Source organism: Hesperophylax consimilis, chromosome 24, assembly GCF_061612785.1.
Source record: "Hesperophylax consimilis isolate HC1 chromosome 24, BYU_Hcon_1.0, whole genome shotgun sequence".
Taxonomy (NCBI): Eukaryota; Metazoa; Arthropoda; class Insecta; order Trichoptera; family Limnephilidae; genus Hesperophylax; species Hesperophylax consimilis.
This window is the reverse complement of record NC_142859.1, coordinates 9,369,654-9,389,468: the sequence shown is the minus strand read 5'-3', so window position 1 is coordinate 9,389,468 and position 19,815 is coordinate 9,369,654. Positions and strand designations below refer to the sequence as shown.

Below are 19,815 nucleotides of genomic sequence, written 5' to 3'. Positions count from 1 at the left end.
GTTTTTGCTGCTCCAGACAAAGAGATTTTGCTTTATGCTCAGTTAAATTAATCCAATTTAACGATGGCGATGTTCATGTTAGGAATGTAATATTAAATCAAGTCAGGAGAAATGTTTCGGGTCAGATTATTGAGCATTTTCTATAGGTTTTAACTACCTTTTTTTTAACTCTGATATATAAATATATACATTTACATTAACAGGAGCCCTCAGGGCCTATGTCATCTTTTGGGATGCCGTGTGGATGGCCTTTTTTAAGGAAGGAGAGGAAGTTCTGGGAAGGTAAAATTTATGAGGTTTGGGTAGGAATCTAGGGATCAGCGTGTCCAGGAGTGACGGACATATGAATATATTCCTCTCACTGCGGCGCAACGCGATGAGTCGAGAGGCCAGCTGAATAGGTCAAAGGGTCTCCCAAAACCAATCTCTTGGCATACAGCTGGTAGGAAGGCGCATCTTGAACACACCTCATCCGATGAACTCTGGATAACCCCTGCTAAATCACCAAACGTAGTGAACTTTGGGGAGACCCTTTGACCTTTCCAACTGGTCTCTCACTCCATAGTTTTACGCCGCAGTGGGAGGGACAGGTTCATAAGTCTGTCACTCCTGGATACATTGATCCCTAGATTCTTAACCAGCCCTCTCATTCGTTTTTCCTTCCCAGAGCTTTCTCTCCTTCTTTTACATTAACAGGAGCCCTCAGGGCCTATGTCATCTTTTGGGATGCCGTGTGGATGGCCTTTTTTAAGGAAGGAGAGGAAGTTCTGGGAAGGTAAAATTTATGAGGTTTGGGTAGGAATCTAGGGATCAGCGTGTCCAGGAGTGACGGACATATGAATATATTCCTCTCACTGCGGCGCAACGCGATGAGTCGAGAGGCCAGCTGAATAGGTCAAAGGGTCTCCCAAAACCAATCTCTTGGCATACAGCTGGTAGGAAGGCGCATCTTGAACACACCTCATCCGATGAACTCTGGATAACCCCTGCTAAATCACCAAACGTAGTGAACTTTGGGGAGACCCTTTGACCTTTCCAACTGGTCTCTCACTCCATAGTTTTACGCCGCAGTGGGAGGGACAGGTTCATAAGTCTGTCACTCCTGGATACATTGATCCCTAGATTCTTAACCAGCCCTCTCATTCGTTTTTCCTTCCCAGAGCTTTCTCTCCTTCTTTTATTTAAAAATATCTTCCACACAGCATCTCTGAAGCTGATCATCCTGAGGGAAATTATTTAAGGGCCTCTTGTGTGAGGTTAATGTATAACAAAATATATATTTATATTTGGTTTTTGGTACATATTGAGATGAAGAAGTTTAAAGCGCAGTTGTGTGGTTTTTTGTTTCAGTCTGTATTTGGTGTTAGTACATCATATCTCCCTATGTTCTGTACCCAGATTTTTTTTTTAAATTTTTGTGGTTATAATTCGAATAGTATAATTACCTCTTTGACCAAATTTTGTGCTCGTAGTTGCGTGATATTAACTCCTTCTAACCCAACCTTACATGTGCTGACCTAATGTAACCTCACTTAATTTGTCTTGATCCAAACTATTATTATATAGGTAATCACTAACATTATTACTGAACTAATGGCAACGAATTAGCCTCCGAAGACCGCAAACACGAACTCGCCTAATAATCTAACCTTTCAACTACAACGACCTCCGTGGTCGAAAGGACTAGCGATTCGGAAGTCGCGGGTTTTTATCCCGGTGTGCGCAAGTAAATGAAATTTGATTAATTCGTGTTATTTCACAATTGATTGGAAAATGTTCTTATCATCATCCTGGTGGAAAATCAACTTGAAATGGCTTTATCCGTGTTTTGTAACCAGATCTAATTTCCTCACTTTCCTCTTACCCTTTCCCGATCCAGTACCGTCTTATTGGCTCTAGATAGTCTAGATGGTATTGTGAATAGAGCTCCTTACGTTATGCGCCAGTGTTGAGGGTCAGAGAATTACGTAGGGCGCCAATGTTAGGAACGAGGGGTTTACATAGGCTTCGGCAGTCAGCTCAGCGTAGAGATTTGAGAACGTAATTCATTCAGGAAGGGTCGGCAATCTGCCTTTATGCGGGGGACTAATCCAACAATCCAGACCACACTTCTCTCGTCAAATGAAACTCCAATTGGGATGATTGATGGTTGTATTCACAGGCAATAGGTACATGGTATGACAAAAATGAGGGCACAGTTAACATCCTAAATTATTTCCTGGCTGTTAGAATTGAAAAATCTCTCTCGTATTTTGTTCTGGCTGGCAAGCTTGCTTATCAGACATTACAAGAAAAGGCACATAATGAGGAAATGGTTAAGTAACATGCTTACATGAGTCGTTCCGGGTGATGCAAGAGTTGAGAGACCCTGGTAGCGTTATTCACAGTTACGACGGAGTAATAACCATGATGGTGCTCTTTTATACGCGCCATCGCGTGCGTATCGGACTTCAATGATGTAGCTGGAACTTCTCGTTCAAGACCGGATTAAAAGCAAAACAACCACGTCATCAAGAACGAAACTATTGCGTGAGCGTTTTCGTAGCGGACTGCCCACACATGGTGTCTGGACCAAGGTCGGACTCGCAGTCGTGGCCGCCGTTGATCGAGCCCGTTGGTGCTAGCATGCCTTGCGCCGTGCGAAGTGCGCAACTGCTAGTGGTACCAACTGTCTGCGTCTAATTTTAGGTTCGCGGGTCTTTTTGAATGCCTTAGGGAGATCTACTACGTGACAACGGTTTGGCGTAATTCATACTCTTATGCGGTATTCACATAAAAATAATTTCACATATATCATTTACCAAATCTTATTATTTGGAATTGAAAGTGATGTTTAATAAAATATTAATACTATACGTACATTTTACCAACACTTTCAATATAAGCTTTTGATGGTTTATGGATGAGAGGAATCTAATAAAAATAATTTAGGATTGTGTAATGTAAATAGATTTATTTACTTCGTTTACAATTTTCTTCAAGGTATTCATGAAAACATAGATAAATATTTCTTGGAAAAAACAAGAAAAAAGGATTTGAATAAGTACTGAAAGGGAATAACTTATTCGGCAAGCGTTGTTTTATTCAACGAGCTTAACATATTTCTTGACTGAATTTAATACATTATTAATGTCTTCATTGTATTTGTGATACCTTCTGGTATTTGATAAAATAAAACAAAATCGTGTTCTGGAACACGATTTTTTCGAAAAAGATCTTTTAAATAAGCCGAAGTTGCGTAGTGGTTAGCACAGCTGACCGGTAATCAGGGGACGGCGAGTTCATTTCCCGTCAGCGGTATTTAATTTTCTAGGAAGATTTTTAACATAAGTTTATGATAAAAAAATAACAAAAAATTTAATTTAATTTTTTTTTTGGTAATGAATGCATGCAAATCTTGGAATCGGAATTTAATCCACTTCCCGACATCCGAATGAGCTTAAACTCAGCAGATAGACTTCTTGTCTACTACAATGCATTCTATCAACTATTGAATATGATAATATATGAAATCGGATGACATTTCATCAGTTATAATTCGTAATAAATATCGGCATTTGGCGAGGTTCGTAGAATTGTCGACTCTAGTACCTGGGTAGAAGGTTGAATCCTCAGTCAAAGCAGATCATTGTATATTTTTAAAAGGCATTTTAAAATAAATGAATATTTTTTTATGGGTTGCTTTTATAAGCAGCATAAAAAGTCGATTGAATAATTCATTTAAAAAAAACCAAATATATATATCTTCCTATCCTGATACATATCAGTGACGTGGATTGCTTTATAACCAAGGGAAAGCTCCAATTTTTTATTCCAATTGCATGATTTTAAATATTTTTGCAATGATGTATGTGATATATCTCAAAAGGGGCCATTTTTATTATTATCTTCTGTTGATGATTGTGGCCAGGTTGATAGATGAGGGCAATCGTAGTATGCTGTTAAATATATTCATTAAATTATTTTACACTTTTTCCACATAAATTTACAAGTTCGCAAACCATTTTCATGAGGTAGGCACAACTTTTCAGCCAAGGACGGCACGCCACTGCTTTAAAAAAAAATATATATCCAGTATTTGTAGATACTGTAGGTGTAGAATAGATCTGAAATATGGGTTTCAAATTTATTGTTAGATGGGTTGTTTTAAAGAATTTCAACAATTATTTAAATTTCAAACTTAATTTTCAAGTTCTGTGAAAGCATTTTTCAAGTTCTGTTATTATTTAAGTTTTGTCAAGTAACCGTGTAGCAGTTCACTTTTGTCTCGCTACCGTTTTAACAAAATATCCAAAGGCCACCTTCATCTATGGGACTCGTACTCTATGGGCTTTTTTAGAAGGAAGCGCAAGAGATAATTCCCAAAAGCTAGTACCAATCGGACAGCCTTGCAGTGAGGTCGCGCCAACAGATGTGATACGGGCAACTGCTCCAGTCGACATATTTTACGGGAGACGCTGATGGCGGATATAGCTAGTTATATGTAATCGCTGGTCATCATGTCAATCTCTCACTTTTTTAAAATTCTTTCCTAAGAGTTGTATGGCGCCCATTTTGGTGAATCAGGTCAGATATTTATGTTATACACAATGTCACACTATTAACTATTATTGCTACTTTCAAATTCTTTCCGTGCGATCAATTCTTCGAAATGTCGCTCACCCCTTGAGAGTATACTAATCATGTTATTTGAGAGTCTCTAGGTCTATTTGTTATGAATAAATGTAAAATTAATCATCGTACCTCTTTTATTCAATAACAAAGCAATCCTCATTGTCTTATACTAATCATGTTCACTGTGAACAATAATATCGAAAGACACACGTTGTCTTTGTTCCGTGTTAAATTTGTATTAAACCCGGTAAAAAGTCCGCTTAAAGCATATATTTTAATTGAAAGTAGTCCCTTGAGGGACAACTAATAAACAAGATTAATAGTTGGTTAAAACCGAACAATATTTAAATATTTTAAAGTGAAATTAAAATCTTCAGTGACAGTGACAGAACAAGTGATAATAACATTTCATTTTGGACGCATACAATCACAGTTCACAGTACCTACCTCGCATGTATCGGTGTAACGGTACGCACAACATGATGCAAATATACTACCGCATCAAATAAATTACATTGTGTGCTCAAGCAGGGCTGTCACACACAACAACATGAATATTAACGATAACGCCCTCATATCTATTAGTGAAGCAAAAGAACTCATTGACGGCATCCATAATGCCATTACGGATCCATCTCTCAAAATTACTAAAGACCAAATGGCTAAACTTTTGACAAAATTATCTACCCTTTCAAGCAAAATGATTGACGTTGGTACCAAGGTTGGAATAATTGAGGGTAAATTAATGACATATGAAAAAATTGTCTCCCAACCCCCGCAACAATCAACGGCGGACGACAAAAAAACGTACGCTAGCGTAATTGAAAAAGGAAAACCAAACTTGCCAAAAGAAGAGCTGCATACAATTAAGATAATTTCGAATAATAATGAAAACACTGACCAAATAAAAATAAATATACAAAAACAAATTAGACTCGGGAAATTGGGAGTTGAAGTTTCTGGAATAAAAAAAACAATTAATAACAATGTTATCATCACTTGCCCCAAAAAAGAAGACGCTGATAAAATTATGAAAGAAATAAACAAACAAAAAAATAACAGCATATCTGCATCAGAAATAAAAAAAACGTAAGCCGAACGTTATCATCAAAGAAATACATAAAGACTACAACATTCAAGATTTTAACGAAGATTTTATAGAACAAAATGAAGACATTTATCAACTTACCAAAGAAGACAGCAAACACATGCCCAAAATAATGGCAAAAATAAAAAAAAAAACAAAAGAAGCGATCAACTATCCAACTACATCCTAGAAACAACCGGTCAAATGAAAAAACTATTAATCGAAAAAAGAAGAATAAACCTGGGATTTATGCGGGTTCACGTAGAGGACTCCAACCCATTGTCCCAATGCTACCACTGCCTGTGGTTCGAACATACTGCCAACAAGTGCCGAAAGAAAACAGAAAAACCCAAATGTCTCCACTGCGCAGAAGAACACATTCTAGCGAACTGCCCAAATAAAAATCAAACACCAAAGTGCTACAATTGTCTAGCCTTTAATAAAAAAAGAAATGGGAAAATAAATTCTAACCATCAAGCGAATGACAGCAAGTGCCACTACGTCAAGAAAATGACAGAATCTGCTTTCCAGAAAATTGACTATAATTAAAATGCTATATTCATTAAAAAAAACAAGTAAGAAATTAATATTTCAACTATACTTTGTTTACAGCATATCAACGTCGACACCCTGTTTAATAGCGCCTGTTCAAATTTGCAGTATTTACTTGAGTACTAACAACTCACAGTCGAGTTACATTATTATTTATAAGTATACGATTATTATTGTTCCGCCCAATTATGACGTTATTAATAGAAACGAGTTCTTAATTACTAACAAAATATACTTCCGAACATATTTATTTGCACACTCATTCATCTGTAACACAATACTTCATGATGATTTCAGATGATTTCATAAATAATGAATAAGAAAAAAATATTAAAATTCAAGAATATGAATGCATATCCAGTGATTCATGAAACAAAATTATTTCTAAAAACAACAATGATATAATTATTATGCACCTAAACATTCGTAGTGTTCAAAAAAATTTTGAAGAGCTTCTAAAAATAAATAATTTAACAAAAAAACCGGACTTCATAGTATTATCCGAAACATTTACAAATGCTGAGTCACCTTCTTATTGCTTACCCGAATACAATTATATTTCTACCAAAATAGATATCAATAAAAATAGTGGAATAGTAATATTTGCAAGTAATAAATTTAGTATTATTAAAATAATTGAACTCCCAATACATTTAGTAAACTGCATCGAAATACATTTCAAACTCAATGTACCATCTAATAGCTATCTATAGAACGCATGGCTCGAATATAATTACGTTTATTAATGACCTTAAATGCATATTATCGAAATTTAAAAATAAGCTTTGCTTCATTGTAGGTGATTTTAACTAAAACATTAATGAAAAAATTGAAAATGGTTGCAAAAATGAATACATTAACTGTATGACTGAACAAAACTTCATAACTTGCATAAATAAAAATACAAGAGAAATAAAAGAACATACTCCATCCTGCTTAGATCATATCTGGACAAACGTAAATATTAAAGATCTTCACAAATTAAAATCATTTGTTTGGAAAACTAACATAACTGACCACCATTCATGCTTATTTCTATATAATAACAATATTAAACAAAAAAAAAACAAAATATAATAACTAAAAAATCCACCATTAATATGACCATTCTCACTGAAAAGCTAAAAAAAGATGATTGGAACAATGTTTTAAACAGTGATGACACTGAAACATGTTCGACTAACTTTGAAAATACCCTGTCGCAACACATTAAAAATTCAACAAATGAAACAACAACACACATAAAATCTTAATTTAGATGTTTAAAGCCTTGGATTACCCAAGGACTTATAATATCTATTAGAAACAAAGAAAATCTTTACAAGACAACTTTAAAAAATCCCCAAAATGAAAATGCATATATTTTATATAAAAAATATAAAAATAAATTAACAGCCTATATTAAAAAAGTAAAGAGATTTTTTAAAAAATAAAATATTATCTTCAGAAAATAACCAAAAACAAATGTGGAAAACAGTTAATTTGGCTATTGACAATACAAAAAAAACACAAAACATAAAATATATTGAGCATGATAACAAAATTATAGATGCCAATATGTAACCTAAACAATGTGCAAACATATTTAACTCTTTTTTTGCTAATGTCGGGAAAAATCTTGCGAAAAATATCCAAAAATCTTTTATCCCGGAAAATCATAATAATGAAAACTTACAGGAACGTAATATACTCTCAACGTTTGAAACGACAACAGAATGTGAAATCATAAAAATAATAGATAATATGAAAGAAGGTTCGTCTCCCGGTTTTGATTCTATTACGGCACATATGTTAAAATCTATGAAACCTTATTTAATAAAACCAATCACTCATTTAATAAACTTAAGTTTAACAAAAGGAATATTTCCAACGAACTACAAAAATACAATAATCTCACCTATTTACAAATCTGGAGATCCACATCAAGTAACAAATTATCGACCAATCTGTTTAATTTCAAATATAGGAAAAATCTTTGAAAAAATAGTAAAAAAACAATTAGTCGATTTCCTAGATAATAATAAAATACTACAAAAAAACCAGTTTGGATTTATAAAATCTCTCAGCACACAAGATGCTATTGCTAACGTAACTTCATACATTTACGAATCTTTAGATAAAGGTAAAAAATGTGCAGGTATATTTATTGATCATAGGAAAGCTTTTGATAGCATATCGCATAAGATTCTACTAAAAAAATTGAATAACATAGGCATAAAAGACAACGCGATTAAATGGATTTCAAACTATCTAAAAAATCGACCACAAGTCGTAAAAATAAATAATGTTAATAGCGATAAAGAACATTCTGACTTTGGAATACCGCAAGGTACAGTGCTTGGACCAATTCTTTTCACCATATATGTTAACGACATTTTTTTTCAACCACTACATGGCCAAATTACTTCGTATGCCGACGACACAGTTCTAATAATAAGCGAAAAAACTTGGGAAAACGTAATACTTAAAGCCACTGAAGACATAAATACTCTTAAGAATTTCTTCGACATTAATTTGCTATCACTAAATAGCGATAAAACATATGTAATTCCATTTGCAATACACACAAAAGACATCCCTAAAAATTTTAACATTATCATTCATGACAATTCCAAAATACATAATAAAAATTACTGTCTCCAAAACTGCACAATACTAAAAAACACAAACAAAATCAAATATCTAGGAGTAATTATCGATAAAAATTTGAATTGGAAGGAACAAATATGTCAAATTGTAAAAAAAATCAGAAAACTGATATATGTATTTTTAAGAATCAGAAATTTTTTGTCTTTAAAAAACCTATATTTAATATATTATGCCTTGGTCCAATCAACTCTACAATATGGTATCATTAGTTGGGGATCCACATACAAAACTAACCTTACTCCAATAGAAGTGATACAAAGGTTAATAATTAAAATAATATTACGAAAACCTTCCGATTACCCAACGGATCGATTATTCGAAGAATTTCAAGTGCCTTCATTTAAAGATCTTTATACTAAAAATGCATTAATTCAAATCATAAAAGAAAAAGACAAGTATCAATTTCTAACTGAAAACCGTACTCGACTTAAATATATTTTTCCATGCCCAAAATTAAACACTTCCTTTGCACAAAATTATTACACTTACCGAGCAAGAATTTTTTTCAATCGACTACCTGAAGAAATGAGAAACATTAATGATAACATCCAAATAATAAACACAGTGAAAAAATATTTTAAAGACAAACTTACAAAAAATAAAAATGTTTCCAATTGAATTAATCTTAAGAATAACTCACTTCAAATAAGTTTAAAATAATTTTATTTTTAATTACTTACTTATTGTAATAAAACAATGTACACTCCTCTTCCAGCCACAAGCTAATGCTTCTACGGAAGAGGAGTCTTTAAATATTTGATCATATATTGTAACAAATAAACAAAAATGTACTTATATAATAAATAAATATAATAAAAAAAAAAAAAATAAAAAAAATGTCACAATTGTCAAATTACAATGGCCCTAGAGTAGTTGAATTTGTACGTGAGTTAATTGCATTACACTGGCGACCAAACGAGTCTAAATTATTATTAGCCAAATTGTGCAGTTACAACTGGCCTATAAAGTTATAAAAACAGAATCCGAAAATGAAGTTTAAAATTTGATGAATTGTTCAAATTCTATGAAACAACCCATCCTAACAGTTTGTTATTTATCGGTCTTTTTACAAAAGATTAATTTGCAGGTCTGCACTTCGGTTCCTGCAACCGACAGCTTTTCACTTGGTTGAATTTTTATACTTTAAAGATTACACTGCTCGTATGATACAAGTACTACCATAATACGGACTTGTGTCTTGTGTGGTAGTCGAAAAGCATGTAAAAAACTGTATTCAAATATATTACTATGAATAAAAAAATAAAATACGAAGATATTCATTGATTCAATTCAAATACCATCCAGCAAATTTAAACCGAATTCTTTCAGAACATGACGCATGATGGTTTCAGAGCCGCTTTGCATATTTTGAAATAACAAAAGAAATTAGACAAATAACAAGAATCAAACAAAACAACAATACAAATATATGCACAAAAAATGCGGAATAGAAGTGAAAAAAATTATATGACGTAGTTTTAAAAATTAACAATGTGGTTTAAAGCAGTGAATAGTGGTCTAAATAGGAACTCCCATGGAAGACATGGCACGTTCAAGTGAAACAAAACCTTTTTTATTCTTTAGAATAACATAATTTATACAGTTTTCAGGTACATTAAAATTCACAACCTCAAAACTTTAAAATAAATAATAATAAATATTGGACAATTTTTATAGCGCCGCTTTTGTTAGTTATCACCGCAGGGGCGCTTTACAGTTGATGCAGGTTTTAAAAAATATATAAATATTTCCAAAATAAAGTTAACTTAAGTAAAGTAAAATGAAGAACGGGAACAGGTGACATGAAGATAGAAGATGGAGACTCTGCAGCAAGAATCCTAGGTGGTGAAGAAACTGGACCAGCTGCTGCAGCGAAAGAGTCCACCAACAGTGCCAGCACGAGGTTCGTCATCCGTCCAGGTATGTGTCTGCTGCTAATAAAGAGCGCTGACACAATATCCTCACATAGATAACAGACCTTGGCAGCACCGCTGTAACGTTCAACGAGTCCATCATAGTCTCTATCAATAATAATATTTGGACGATTAATACAGCACCGCTCTTGTGGAAAATCACCTCATCTCTCCTAGTCTATTTTAGTCTCTCTAGTCACTTCTTAGCTATTCATGCCACTTAGTGCATCTACACGACCCTTTTAGACTCTTTCCTGGCTTTAATACCTAAATAAAATCCAACAAAAAATTACAATTTTGTCTATTGTAGTGATCCGATGATTTCATACCTCTGTCTCAGACCTATAGGGCTCGCTTATTGCAGGCTATCATCAAAAAAAAAATCTTGAACCAAATTCAAAGTGAAGCGTATATGTGTCATCTGAAACAAAATACATAAACAAAAACAAAAACAACTCCAAAAACATTCATAACCCCGAGCAATGCCAGGTACAAGTCAGCTGGTGTTAAAAATATTCCAGTTTTCAAAATTTCCTACAATTGTAAAGACTATATAATTATGATAGTTCGAGTTACAAGACATGGATGGCTCTGGATCTAGATGGAATTAGAGGTTATTGACTTATCCGACAGATGTCGGTAGTATGTAGGTTTGCCCCTCCATGTTAAGAACCTCTGTAAACTAGCAGTTAGGTTTCTAGAAACAGAGAGGCCGTCCTACACATTCTTTCCCGGTTATAATAGTTACTAGTCTAATAAAAGACAAGTATTTTGAAGTGAAAAAGGCGTTATTATCAAGATACCATTTACAACAATAATTTACGGAATAACAAATTGCCAAAGCAGAATCGCAAATATCTACTCCAGTAACGATTGTGCTCTGAGCCCCAACAGCGGGAATATCTGGAATTCCTGGGGAATCCAACAGCAAGAAACATCCCGAACAAGATGTCCATGAAACGGGCACGCTAGATTGATGACCTGGTGGATAAAAAAATATTCCCGTCAGCCAAAACAAACATGAAAACACGACGTACAACTTCCTCCTACTGAAGTGGTAGATAACCCCGAGTTTTATACAATTTGCATTCGCTTGTAAAATGATTTATATGTATTTGGTGCAACATTAAAAAAAAAAAAAACACGGTTGCTTTGACTTTTTTATATTATTTCCACCATGAGGCTAAAAATATTTGTCATCTTTGGGGATGCTGTGTGGAGTGTTTTTTTAAATGAAATGAAGTAGAGGAAGTTTTGTGAAGAAAAAAGGTATGAGGGGTGATTTTTTTTAACATAACATCCTTTTTTGACCTAGTTGAACCATTTCCTAGGCCGGCTATTAGCCAATTTAAAGAATTTCTTTGTTTGACTGAGGATTGAGCCTTCCTCCCCACATATATTTCATCTATTAACTGCTAAAATGTCATCCAATTTCAGAGATGTGCATATGTCCGAGTGTCCATTCGTGATTGCTACCAAAAGAATGCCACTGATAGAATGTATTGCCATCGATAACAGTCTCTCTGTTGAGTTTCAGCTCGATCGGATGTTGGAAAATGGGTGAATTTCTGAATCCAAGATTCACGAAAATACAAGTGAAATTCAAATAGATGTTTTTAAAAAAATAAAGTAGTTATTCATTTTTAAATAATAAAGTTTTTTCTTCAGGTCTTACTCAAAGTGGTTAAATATTCCTCGTGCCCCGAGGGTTCGCGATCTCTTTGACTCTTTTTCAAAACCTTTCTCCCCACACCCTTCTCCCTTGCTCCGCATAATCTCTCGGGAGGAGTTACATGATAATTAATCACACATCAAGTGTTGCTGGGACGTTCCTTGTTTACCTCTGTGTGGTGTGTGAAGTGTGAAGTGTGTGGTAAGTGTGAAGTGTGCAGAATGTGGTTGAGAGTAACGATAATATCAGTTGTTCTTACAATAACATATTATTAAGAAGGTTATTTAGTAAACCATTTTTGGTAATCTCAAATGTGTTATTTCTGTAATCCCTATGCACGTTTTATGATGTGTACTTACCATAGACATTAAAATTAATAGACTTGCCCTAACATGATACTATCTGGGTATCATTTCGACAAGCCGGAAGCAAACCACTTGACCATATTTTTGGCACCAGGAGGGTGCGAGAATGCTTTTAATAAACTAAGGCATCGGGACCGCCGAAGAGCGCACATTGAAATAACAAGAACATGCGCAGAATAGTAGAGTTCGCTAAAGTAAGGCTAAGGGTTGTAGTGCTACTTTTCTGCGCAGGACCTGAATGTCTACTCGATTTGGGATATGTAGTTAAGTTGTTGTGTTCTGATGTGGAATGATTTGACGGCCTTTGCGTTTCTTCTTTCTTATACCATGGGTCTCTTCAATATCAAGTCTTTCACTCCTCAAAAAAGCAGTCAATATTGACAGCTACTAGTGCGCATCAATCTGCTGTTCTCAAAGTCAAACTTTTGAAATACAAGGTATTTTGTATTTTTTGTAGTGACTGCTTGAAGCTGTCCATATCGATTGCCTCTAGCAATCGATGCATTCCACGTATTAAATAGTTGGACTGTGCACGGTTTTTATGTTGGCTGCGATTACATGGACTGCTACAAGCAGTCAATATTGACAGCTAGTAAGCGGTGACCGCGCATCGATCTGTAGTTCTCATAGAAAAAACTTTTCAAAATACGAGGACTACCATGTATTTTGAAATTACTGTTTGAAACTGTAGATATCGACAGCCTGAAGCAGTCCGTGTATTCCTACGGACTGCTTTTTTTAAATTAACCAACACAGGAGGCCCTGAGGAAAATAATTTCCAAAAAGACTTTTTTGCCTATGTCATCTTTGGTAACTGTGCATCGATCTGCAGTTCTCATAGATAGCTGCAGATCGATGATAAATCTTTAAGAAATACGAAGATTTTCGCATATGTTGTAGTAATTACTTAAAGCTGTCGATATTGACTTCTTGTAGCAGTCCATATATTCACTGCAACTGTACACAGCTCAACTAAAATTATACTGACTACGATTCCTCACCTAACAATACATAACATACATGCTTGAATATCGTTTCGCCATCGAATTTTCCGTTAAATATCTTCATAGAATAGAGTCGTTGAAAGTTTGAAGCGAAGTGAAACAATCTCTGATCTAGTTCACGTTCGGGATATCGATATTCCGGCTGGTACTAGTTCTAGTAATACTGGTAAAGCCCCAGCCTCCTGGCAGTCTGAGCACGTCCTAATAGTTGATCAGTTTGGATTGAGTTGTATGGAGCGGTGTGCATTAGGAGAGGCATTTCCTCTGCAGGCGATCTCGTATTATACGGCTAATGGAACGATTCGTATCGTGCTTCTTAGGCACTGAACAAATCGTACCTAGAAGTGTGATCTAACTAACTTATTATCATGCTATGTGGTAGACAGAGAAGATGGATCGCCACACATCAACCTCCTCGGGATAGTTATAGAGGTGCTATTACGTACTAATATCTCTTGTAAATGTGTTTCATTAATATCACGCGAGCAGCAGTGCGCGGGGACCAGATTCGAGAGTTTTCAGTCGTTCGGCGTTACAGCGTTGGGCGTGTTGGAGGCCAAACTTGTCTAATTGGAGATATAAAAGTTGAACCAATGTTTTCATCCTCTAAATATAAAAAAATAAATCGTGACAGCCTGAATTCTTGACATATTAGTCACAAAAAAGTATTAAAAAATATTATCTTATAGGTAGGTCTTGTTTGAATTCTCCTACACTTGAAAATGATGTTACTTAAATTCAAAGCAAATTTAAGTTTTAATTAAGTTAGAAATATATACCAGTGTGACAATAGTTGAACTAATTTATACTAGGTTTGTATAAGACCTGTCATAAGTCGAAGTGTGAGGTATCTGTAATAATAGTCAGTAATGAGTTTATTGTTACCCACAAAATTAATTGTACTTTCAGCTGAGTAGGCATCGCAACTTGGCATTAACAATTTAATTAATTGTGTATTAAGTAAGTATCAATCAAGGCACATTATAATAGTAACAATGTAGTGAAAGGAAAATGATACTAGTTGAAGTGAACTTATTGAAGCAATTTAAGAATAGAGAAGAAAACAAAGAAACTGTGGATTATAACTATTATCGTACGTATTTAAACAATATTATCACTTTATATATACAATGTATTCTCTGTTCCTCTGATTTATAAAATAAGCTCTTCCACTCATTGATGTATTATAGTCTATGCTTCCACTCCTATGCTTTAGAGGCTAAAATGAAACTGGTTAACTATTCAAGAAATATCGATATTCTAAACTGATTTAATCTATTTCACCAAAAGTGAGATAAAATTTTGCTTATATAGGGGACACAGTAATGCCTAAAATACACTTCTATATCTTTTATCTCTTCAGTGTACTTAGGGGATTGTAGGCATGAGGAGTGTACCCTAGATATCATGGTATCAGAGGGTATTATTTTATTGCGATAGCTGTTAGGCTCGCTGGAGGCATTTTAACGCACTGAAAAAAATGGGCGTACTCCATAGGCTGCCATTGAACAGTTTTCTTAAACACCTTTAATTGAAACTAAATACAAATCTTAAATAAAACAACAAAAACCATCCAATTTCAGTGTTGTACAAAAAAATATTTTTGGTCGATAAAAGTCAATTTGTCACTTTCTAGCCTTGTCAGAATTTGCAGCTTACTTACTTACTTGACCTTGAAATGATTTTTCACAAAAACGGCCCTATACTTAAATATAATTAAAATATAATCATCCAATATCCGACTTTATGCCCGGGTTAAATCTTCCCCATAGGAAAAACTAAACCCTTCCACACACTTTTCCACAAATGATTATCTAGTCAATCAAGATGATGCAGTGCATTATATAAGCAAAATAAATACAAAACAATACAAGAACAACACGTCAACTCACCAGAGATCAAATGGGAAAATAATTCACCGACTCCAGATATTTTCATATCAGAGGGTTCGGCACGGTAGAACTCCTAACAGGGCCTATAAATCCTACTGATCCCTCAACATAAATATTTAAAAAATCTTTCGTTATCCTACATGTATGTAAAATGTCTGATTTTTGCAATTTTATATATAAATTTTTTGATAGATCTAATATGCCAAAATTTTTAATGAGAGAGCTAGGTATAATTCCAGTAGCCGAAATAACAAATAATATTTTTTTAGTCTGAAATGTAATATTATTAATGTATTATTATTATTATTAATATGGCGGAATCTTTCATAATACGTTTTTGCGCACTTGGGATGTAAGTTGAAGCACGAATAAACAAAGAAAAACTAATATTACCCTGTATTACTTTATTTTTCACTATAGCGAAAAATGCATTACCAATGCCAAATTTAACCTTTTGATTGCCAATCGTCGACTTTCATCGATTCGTGTTTTAACGAAGATTGCCGATCGTCGATTTCCATCGATTGCGTCAGTTGTGTTCTGATTCGCGCGTACGTCGGGTGTGGTGCTGCGGCGTTGGTAAATATTATTCTAATATTATCTTAATAGTTGTAAGATCGTAGTAAACCGTTTAAATTTCAGATTCATTTATTATTTTTTTATTTTAGTTAAATGAAAAAATATAACGTCGAGGGCGCCCTCTGAAATGTCCGACAGCGGGAGCGTCGATTTCCACTCCTCTAATTCAAGTTCGAGTAAGAGTAGCTCTGATGAGAGTGATATCAGTGATGTCATACCTGTGTTTCCCAACCGCAGGATGCGAATTTCCAGTAATTCTTCGGATCGTGACCAAGAAATGGAGAGTAACACCGGAAATTACTCATTTTCAAATGTACCTCCCGGAACCAATTTTTCTACCGAAAATTCTCATTTTTTCGAAACGCCTCGACTTCGGGATCCTCCTCCGCGTGATTCTAAACCAATATCATATTTTGATTTATCGAAATCCTTGAAAATTCAAATAATTTATGGGGTTTTAAAAAAATATATAGTTTCATAAAAAATAATGTTTTTTTGGTGGCATTTTACAAACAAATGTATGAATATTTTGGCACTCAAACGGTTAAAAAAGAAATCGGTTCCAAAAATTATCCAGTTTCCTCAGAAGAGACAAAAATATCCATCATTTTTTGAACAGCTCATATTTTTAAGAATAAATTGTCGGAAATTAATTAACCAAAATTAATAAAATATGCAAATATAATAATAATAACTATGCATTTATATAGAGCAGTTTAGTGTCATTTCATTTCAAGTGCGCTTAACTATAACATACATAAAAACGGTAATTCAGTATTAATGGTCCTTAAAATTATTCATACAGTGTGCCTTACGCAATACAGATCTAATATTATAACACTGTTAATTCAACGACTACATATACGTCAAACGCGTGAGCAACGTGTTTACACGGTTGACATTTGTCACATGAGAATGGTTCGTTTCTACGACACGTTCTTGAGTTCAATAGTTCGGATGTGTAATAATTTGCCGGTTGGTTTCTTTCTTTCCTCCCCCCTTCAACAATTTTCTTAAATTTTTATTTCTTGCTAGAGCAATCCAGATGAGTTACTAAACTCATTGTAGGACGAGAGAAACTTTCAATACATAGGTGGGAGTTAAGAGGTACAATTCAGGTTACATTGGTATTTTGGTATCAAAATTATAAGTTTCTCATACAAAATAGTGCAAAAATAGAAAATATCATAATTATAAGTGTCAATATAAAAAAGGAAGAGTAGAACAAAAAAGAAAACAGACAGGGATATACACATAAGCACAGAGCCAATGTAACACTAATTGACAGCTCCGTATTTAATAACAATTAAGTGACAAAAAAGTAACCTAGTAACATATTAAGAGTTAAAAACAAATAAACAGCGATACGCTAGTCAAATTGGCAGTGTTTGCAACAGTGGCAGTGTAATCTTCAGCCATCGATCGTGATTTTAAATACTTAATTTGAAGTTTGAAAATATTATTGTCATTGAAACGTCAAATAAAAATCATAGACAATATTTACTTATTCGCCATTGACTTGTATTTTCTGTGGCTATCAAATTAAATTTAAAAAGGGCTAACTTTACACAAAGAGGCCCAACTCACAAAAATGACCAGATCTGCTCAAGTGATGGATATTTTAACAGAATTGAAACAAGAGTTCCAAGAGCTTCGTAAAGACATCACCGACTTTAAGGTCACAATCGATTACTGCGCAAACAAAATTGACGACTTCTCTAAGCAAATCCAAGAAATGGACAAAAAAATGAAAAAAGTTGAGAAAAATGAAAACGACATTTCTGTTATCAAGAGTGCACTAAAATAAGTTCAACGAAAATTAAACGATATAGAACACTCAAATAAATCGTGTAACATCGAAATTCGAGGAATTCCAGAAAAAAACAACGAAAATCTTTTGGAAATCATTAACGAAATAGGTTCAACCGTCAAACTCGACCTCGCTAATCTTGAAATTAACAATTTCTACCGAATCCGACGGAACCTGAAAATCTCTGATGATGAGCCTCCCTATCAACCTGTGCGCCCAGTAATAGTCAAATTTAACAATCAGCTGAAAAGAGACAACTTCCTTGCGGCCGTAAAAACATTTAACATTAAACAAAAGCTGAAAGAAGACAAAATAAATACAACCCACATGAAGCGGTTCACGACACAAAAAAAGGAGCCCATCTTCATAAGCGAGCACCTCACTACACAAGAAAAAAATTTACTTAGACAAACAAAAAGATTCGCAAGAGATCAAAACTACGCTTTTGCATGGTCAAGAAACGGACGATGCTTCCTCAGGAAGACATCTACATCTAAGATAATAGTGATCTCCCACGAGGATCAACTATCGCCTGAATCACTGATTAAACAGTCCGATATACACACAGACCAACATATTGCTGGAAGAAAAAATTGATTGGTAATTTACCAAAACGACAACATTCATAACCACTATACATTCTACAATGATTAACTGCATGTACATGAATATCAGGGGAATGAGGATAAAAATTGATGAAATATACGAAAACGTCCTTATCAATGACTATGACCTAGTAAGCCTAACAGAAACATGGTTAAAGGAATCTATCTGTGACCAGGAATTAGTAGATAACCGATATGAAGTATTTCGGAGGGATAGAGTTCATAAGACAAAAAAAGATGGAGGAGGAGTCATGATTGCTGTATCAAGAAAACTAGAGGCGAAGAGGATGGCGCATTGGGAATGTCAAGCGGAGGACTTGTGGATCCAACTCAATATAAACCATAATAACAGGAGTATCAAACTGAATGTTTGCACCGTATATCTACCGCCAACTGAAGAAGAATCTATTGTAAGCTCATTTTTAAACAATCTTAGGAATGTGTACCTAACAACACCAAACCAACACATCTTAATATTTGGCGATTTCAATAAGTCTAACATTCATTGGATTACCGATAAAACAAACAATTTATTACCTTTCACCACAAACACAAATACAATCACCTGTGACATCATCGATACACTATCATTCTGTAATCTTAAACAATTTAACGGAATAGTGAATCACCAATCCAAAATATTGGATCTCATTTTATCAGATAAAGAAGACATATCAGTAATACGTTCTTCATCTCCACTAAGCAAAGAAGACCCATACCACCCTGCTCTAGAAATAAATGTTCTTTTTAATTTTCTACCACATCTAGAAACCCGTAACGCCCCAAGACCAAACTTTTATAAAGCCGACTATGATTCAATTAATACCTTTCTTCGTGAGATTGATTGGGAATTCATTAATCAGGGAAATATTGATCAATCTGTCGATCAGTTTTACAACATACTCTACCAGATTATCTCTTCTCATGTTCCCCTCAAAACGAACAAAAATCACTTTCCTAAGTGGTACTCAAAAGATCTCATTCGTTTGATAAAGGAAAAAAACAAATTTCATAAAAAATATAAGAAATATGGTAATGAACTAGATCATTTATCATTCAGCTTGATTAGAACC

At 34.2% G+C, this 19,815-nt stretch overlaps 1 protein-coding gene across 1 annotated transcript in view; it reads right to left on the bottom strand.

Annotated features, from left to right (window-relative positions):
* The window catches only part of Ski6 (exosome complex component Ski6), a 61,290-nt gene extending 58,717 nt beyond the window's left edge, over positions 1-2,573 (bottom strand). The window contains exon 1 of the mRNA XM_089646471.1: positions 2,333-2,573. The gene's annotated coding sequence lies outside the window, so the exon portion shown is untranslated. The remainder of the gene's footprint in view (positions 1-2,332) is intronic.
* Between the last annotated feature and the right edge of the window lie 17,242 nt (positions 2,574-19,815).